This window comes from Mus caroli, unplaced genomic scaffold (assembly GCF_978045245.1).
Source record: "Mus caroli unplaced genomic scaffold, Mus_caroli_1 scaffold_1, whole genome shotgun sequence".
Taxonomy (NCBI): domain Eukaryota; kingdom Metazoa; phylum Chordata; class Mammalia; order Rodentia; family Muridae; genus Mus; species Mus caroli.
In genome coordinates, this window is record NW_028227256.1 from 136095552 (window position 1) to 136102885 (window position 7334).

The following is a 7334-nucleotide window of genomic DNA, read 5'->3' on the forward strand; positions in this document are numbered from 1 at the left end:
TGTGAAATCTGCTCAGTATTCTTGATTCGTGTTTTGGAAATAATCACTTCTCTGATATTATTTATTAAGTTTACTCATTACAATAACTATGGAAATGCTGATATGCTGGCAAATTGCACCCTCCAGTGGAAATAATGTTTATCCATAAAAATGAAATGTGTTTCCATACTGCAACTTTAACACACTCAACTGCACTTCTGCCTAAATTTAAAAAAAGTATATATGATTTTTTAATAACTTGAAAGAATGTATTCCTATCCACACTTATATGCTTTTGAGGATCACAGGAGTTGGCTCTGAGTTTCAAACTGTACTGTGTTGATAAGATGTTAAATGTTTGAAAGGTAAAAGGGAGTCAAAAAATTTTAAAGAAAGGATAAATTGGAAACACCTCACATATTGAACATTTTTAGTAGAGTATATTTTTTCATAGATTAAAATTGAATTATAAGGGTTTTTTATTGTAAATAAAGTTCTTATAAGAATTTTATAATAATTTAAGAAATAACTATACATATATTTCTGTGTTCATTAAACAACAGCCCCCCAATACTATACTCAATTATCAATTTAATGTGATAATATGTTAGTGATATCATACCTTTATCAAGATACCTGGGTCTGTTTTACCTTTCATTGATATTCTTGGAGCAAAGAGTTTGGTTGGGAGGATTTGCAGTTCATCAATATCAAAAGAGAAAATGTTAATGGTCAATAAAAACTGAAGCACATATTTCTCTCATGGAGTAGATGATCAAGAAAAAGAACATGACACTTTCTGTGTCTACCTCTAATCTTAAGGTCAGCTCTGACAAGCATACTTATCTTTCAGCTCCACAAACAATCTTATAGTGATAAAACCAGGTTCAGGCAGGCTTTTTGGGATTGTTTTTGTTTGTTTGATTTGTTGGGTTTTTTTAAACTAATATTCTTCCAGTGACACAAAAATTTTGATATGGACAGGAAGCATAAAAACATAGCCATTAGTAACTGTCCAGAACAAAAGAACATTGCTTAAATATGTATAGGAAAACATTACGTTTAGATTACTAATTGGTTATGCAATACCAAGTGGACAGGTCTGAAATCATATACATAGATGTAACACTAATCAGATTAAGCAGGTTGTACTTACATATTTAGGTATATCTATCTGTGAGGAACGGGTGTGGCAGCAATCCCAAGATGGCACCCAGGACTGCAGCCAAGTCTTATGACTTTCACCTGATTTCCTCATACACCTGAAAATAAGCCACGGCCATTGTGAGAACTGTGCAGGTGTACCATGTTGCAAGATCAGACCATATGACGAGTGATTCTGGCCAATGGACTGCTGTTACATGGACTGAGCTCATAGGGCGTGGTTGAGGGGTTATATAAGGGATTGAGATTGGGGGCGAGATATATATAGGAAAAGATTACTAGAGAGATTGATTTCTGGAGAAAGATTCCTGCATGCATGTTGAAAGGTTCCTGAATAAACTGCTTTGAGAAGAACATAGTGTCATCTTTCCTTTCTGCTGGTCAGAATCAGAGGTGACAAATGGTGGCCCGTACGGGGAATGTTCAGAACTCATTGCAGTCAGGGCATCTAGCTGGTAAGGTTCCCAGGTAAGTGGGACAATTTAAGTTCTCTGATTGAGACTATAATGTTCCCGGTTTTGGGACAAGTTAAGGTTCCCGGTTTTGGGACAAGTTAAAGTTCCCGGTTTTGGGACAAGTTGCACCAAGCACCATGGGGTCTTGAGGTTTGCAGTGGAAAAGGGGGTTTTACCAAAAGGGGTTTTGCTGGTCTGGAAGTTAGTGAGAAATTGCATAGAAGATAGAGAAAGATGTGGTGCAGAACTCCAGAGAGGTAATGAGGTGCTGAATCAGGTAAGAGAGGAGTGCTTTCAATTGGTTTTGGTGAGGGGGTCTGTTTGTGTGTTTCCCCAGGATCACCGACAACTGCTGTGGGTCGGTCCCAGAACAGCTGACCAGAGCAATTCAGGGCAAGCAGAACGATGAGGACGTGGATGTTCCTGTGGCTGGGAACGCTCCCACTAGTGAGAACAAATGAGCTACGTTGGGGAATTATGTCTGTGTTCCCGAAACCCATGCCGTTGACGCATTCAGCGCAAGTGTTTCCTTGATTCTTTACATTTAATACTTCGCTACAATTGCCTTTTTTACCATGGGATGGAGAGATATCTCCAGTGCAGGAATCTATGCTGCTTCAGCTAAAGTGATTGTTGTGTTTTCAGATGATTCAAAATATTTCACAGATGAGTGATTGTGTTCAGCTGTATCTACTAAAGCTAATGCTACCTGGGTTCGAGGGGTGTGGCCTGCCAGTATATCCAAGGGCAATGACACTATACCCTCCTATCCTAGATGGGCCCCTTTTTGTAGGAGTGTTCCTGATTCTCTTCCACCTTGGGCAGTGAAGAATTATTTTTTCTTTTCTCCTTATATAGATAGGTAGAGTCCATAATAGTTCCTTTTCAGGGTATAATTGGACATATCAAAATCCAGCTCAAGTAGGAGCTAGTAATCCTTTTAATGTATGGTTGTTAGGTGGGGTGAATGGTAGTTGCACTGATCTTTCCCCCCTTAATCATGGTGGCGGGAGGGGCCTGGGGCAATGCAAGTTTTTACTGGAATGATTCTAATGTGTTTAAAACTTCTGTATTTCAATTTGCTGGAGGAAGGAATGTTTCTTTTCAGTGTATGCCTGTTTGTATGTGGCCTCCTTTTGTGTTTATTGTTGATAATGGTAGTTATGAGAATAATGTTGTTAGTTGTGGTAGTGATATTTGTTATTATAGTATGTGCTGGAATGCATCTGAATATCATTTGGCTGTTGTGACTAGGATGCCTTGCTTTGTACCTTTGCCTGTTCAAGCTACTTTGTTTACAAACTGCCACAGCTGTGAATAATTTATCCGTGGGTGTTTCAGAAGCTTTGGATTGCTCACAGCTGTCTCCTGCTTGAAAGAGTGGGCCGGAATTGATGGACTTGCCCTGTGTCTGATATTAATCAGCATCCTGGTCTTCTGGTGCACCTGCCGAATGCAGAGTCCAAGCCTTGATGATACAGGCTTTTGCGGCAGTGGAAACAGGACAATCTCCTTAAGTGTGGCTTGGCATGCTAGAGAAGTAGTCAATGATGGGTAAGACTCCCTGGGTGTGTCACCAACCTAAGACAGGGATCAAACCAATGCTGTTTGTCTCCCAAGGACAGGTAAGGGGCATTGCTGCAGGGGGCAAGCTAAGACAGACATTCTCTCTGCCAGTAAGTAAAGAAGGGGGAGATGTGAGGAGCGGGTGTGGCAGCAGTCCCAAGATGGCGCCCAGGACTGCAGCCAAGTCTTATGACCTACACCTGACTTCCTCATACACCTGAAAATAAGCCACAACCATCATGAGAACTGCGCAGGTGCGCCATGATGCAAGATCAGACCATATGACGAGTGATGATTCTGGCCAATGGACTGCTGTTACGTGGACTGAGCTGATGGGGCATGGTTGAGGGGTTATATAAGAGATTGCGGGGACTGGAATACTATCAATATCTCCTTTTTCGCCACTCTAGTTTGAGAAATGTAAACTTAAACTGACACTAACAGGATACAAAGAGTCATAATGAAGTATTCACCCACAGTATTCTCTGCTATTTTTGCAATCTACATGGGTACCTGCAAATATGAGGGCAAGTGCCTTGGAGGCCAGAAGAGGGCGCTGGATCTGCTGTTGCTGGATTTATATGAAGGTGTGAGTCATCTTACATTTCTGGGAACTGGAGTCAGGTCCACTGGAAGAGCAGCCACTGCTATTGATTGTGAGTCACCTTTTCAGTCTCTATCTGTCCCCTTCTCGGTCCCCATTTCTGATGAGTAAATACAATATCATAGATCTCAGGCACAGATGGGAATCAATCTCTTGGAAATTGTTTTCTCTTTTTAACTTTTGAATTTATTACTACTTGTGCTAGATAGTTTTATGTCAACTTGACATAAACTAAAGGGAAACTCAATCAAGAAAATGCCTTCATAAAGCCAGGCTTCAGGCAAGCCTGTCAAGCATTTGCTTAATTAGGGATGGTAAGGAACAGCCCAGGCCACTGTGGGTGATGCTACTCCTGGGCTGGTGCTTCTGAGTTATATAAGAAAGCAGGCTGAGCAAGCCTGGGGAGCAAGCCAGTAAATAGCACCCCTCCATGACCTCTGCATCAGTTCCTGCCTCCATGTTCCTGGCCCGTTTGAGTTCCTGTCCTGGCTTCCTTCAATGATGGACAACAATGTGAAAGTGTAAGTCAAATAATTCCTTCCCTCCCCAACTTGTTTTTACTCATGATGTTTCACCACAGCAATAGAAATCCTAAGGCACTAGAGTGTATGTGTGTACATGTGTGTATATGTGTGCACATGCTGTGTATTGTATGGGGAGTGGGTGCTGTGGCGTGCAGGGAGAGATCAGAGGGCATCTTTTAAAGTTGGTCTCTCCTTCCATCTTTATGTGTGCTCCAGGGATTGAACTCAGGTCACCAGGCTTATGACAAGTTTCTTAGTACAATCATCCCCTTCTCCAGACTAAAACTAATTCTTGTTTGTCTTTCCTCTCTCTTCCACAACGTGCCCTCCAAAAATATCTACCATGCTTTCCCTACTTCAGGAACTACTTTGCATACCTTACTCACTCAAGAAAAAGAAAGCCAATGTAGTCTAGGTAGGCTAGCTTTGTTTGCATCCTCAGCATAATTTTTTATGAAGACTTAGTGACCTCCTCCTCATAGAGAACTAGGTAGGATAAGGAAGAACTCTTTATCTCAGGTGATCACTTTCCAGAATATTTTCCAATCTTGACAAAGTAGAAGTAAATCATCTCAAACACAAAAAATTTTAATATTCACCTTTACTTCCTAGAACTCTTACCACCCATGGCCTAATTCATGCATCACTTGGCTGCCTCTTCTCCTTGTCTAACGTGGGCAGTCACTCAGCCTTCAAGGGAGATTTGCTCTTACTTTTCATGAAATGACTTCTTTCTGGTTCAGGGTTTTCATGTCTCTGGTTCTGTTTTATTCTTCCTTCTGGGCTCTTAACCTTTCTTGTAAGATTTATATCACTTGTTTATATAGCTAATTTACTTAGTTCTTTATTTCTTTCCCCCTGTTTTAAAAGTGTAACCGCCATCTCCAATATAGTTATCTTTGACCTATGTTTTGGTTTTAATGGGAAATGCTCTCCACAGGCTGATATGTTTGACACTTTAATCCCCAGCTGATGATGCTGTTTTGGAAGGTTGTGTAGACTTTAGAAGGGGATTTGAATGAAGGAAGAAAGCCATCAGAAAGTGCTCCTGGAAGTTATTCCTAACTCCCCCACTCTTCTTGCCCTGTCTCCTTTTAAGAACAAGGTATCTCCTGCCCCAGCCACATTCTGCCCCATCACAGCCAAGAATAGTCATGAAAATACTGCTTTATAATAGAGGAGCCAAAAATATTTGGAAGTGAATAAAATAAAACCTTACACTGTTCCACTACCTAGAGAAAAATTTTTGTCTGTAGTTTGATATAATCTCCATGGTCTACTCAGTGGGTCGTTTTCTACACTAGTGACTATATCTCATGCCATATTGGGGCCCTAGTCAGCTTTTCACAGCCATCTGTTGTCCGTGGTAAACTACAAGCTGGCTCCATAATCTCAGAATGAAGGGAATATAACTTAAATAGTTGCTGGTAGACTTGGACAACGTTGACAACTAGCAAATCAAGGCAATATCATAAAGGAATGAAGATGGATGACCATGATGTCTGACTGCCGTTCATGACTAAACAGTGACAACCATTTATGCAGTTGTGCCAAGAGGATATGGGGAAATTTGTGAAGCATTTGAGTGTCAACTGGTTCATCCTTGTACACTCAGAAAATTCATGAATCTTATTAAAGATCACCTCAGCCTTTGTTCAATTCCTGCCATACTTTTATAAAAGGCCACTGTATCACGCTGCTTAGTGGTATCCCTCTCTTAGATCTCTCTCACTCCTGAGGATCTTTAATTTTCTACAATAATTCCACTTTTGCTTTGCTATCCCCTTTATCTATTTGCATTATTTATTTCTCACTGATACAAGAGAGTAAATCCAGAAGCCACTGGCAAAGTGTAACTTTGGTGACCAATGAATGATCTTCTGGCACCTTAGTTCCCTGAGTTAAGCCCATCTGAGCTTAGAGAGGCTCCATTGCTTACATTCATACATACATGCATACATAATACAGGCATACATACATATGCATACACACACATACATACTGTACACACTGTGGTGGTTTGAATATACTTGGCCCATGGGTAGTACTACTATTAGGAGGTGTGGCCTTGGTGGAAGGACTGTGTCACTGTGTAGGCATGCTTTGAGGAATCCTAGTGCTCAAGCTCTACCTTGTGTGGAAGGTCTCCATCTGGCTGCTTTCAGATCTAGATGTAGAACTCTCAGCTCCTTCTCCAGCACACTGTCTGCCTGCATGCTGCTGCCATGCTTCCCAATATAATGATAATGAACTGAACCTCTGAAACTGTAAGTCAGCCCCAGTTAAATGCTGTCCTTTATAAGAGTTGCTTTTGTAATGGCGACTCTTCACACCAATGAAAACCTGAATACCACCCCCCTCCCTGCCCCAAACACACACACACACACACACACATACACCCGTGGTGGGAGGATCTGGTATAGTCATAACCATCGGAAATAGCGAGAGACATGAAGCCAGCACAGCTGCTTGACACAGTTCCAGCAATCTGTGAGGATTGCTACTGAAAGACCCACAAAGTGAGAACTCTCTCACGTTGTTCTGACTCAGGAGAGGCGACACCCCAAATCACTCACAAGAAATGGCCTTAATGCAAACCACAAGAGGACTTTTTATTCCAGGCATACTCTGGGGCCCACAGTCGTACACCACACAGGGGTAGAGGACAATGGAACCCTCAGTAGTTGGGGAAGGGGGTATTTAAAGGAAAAAAACCACAACTCAAGGGAGTGGGGAGGGCATTATTGGAAAATACCAAAAATACCAGTTAAGAGTCACAAGTAAGTGGGAAGTCACAAGGAAAAATACCTGATAATTGTGTAGTTACTTCTCAAGACAGTTTCTATGAGCCTCTAATAATAGCACATTTGCATAGTGGGTTCCAGGAATGGTCAGGGTGACTTTTTATTTTTTTTAATAAACATTCCTTGAACCTAGGAAGCAGGTGGGTGGAGGAATGCTGCTTTCTGTTTTATGATTAGCATGCCTTGGAGCATTGAGTCACAAAGGTCACATTCTCAAGCCTGTGCTTAAAGGCCTAGT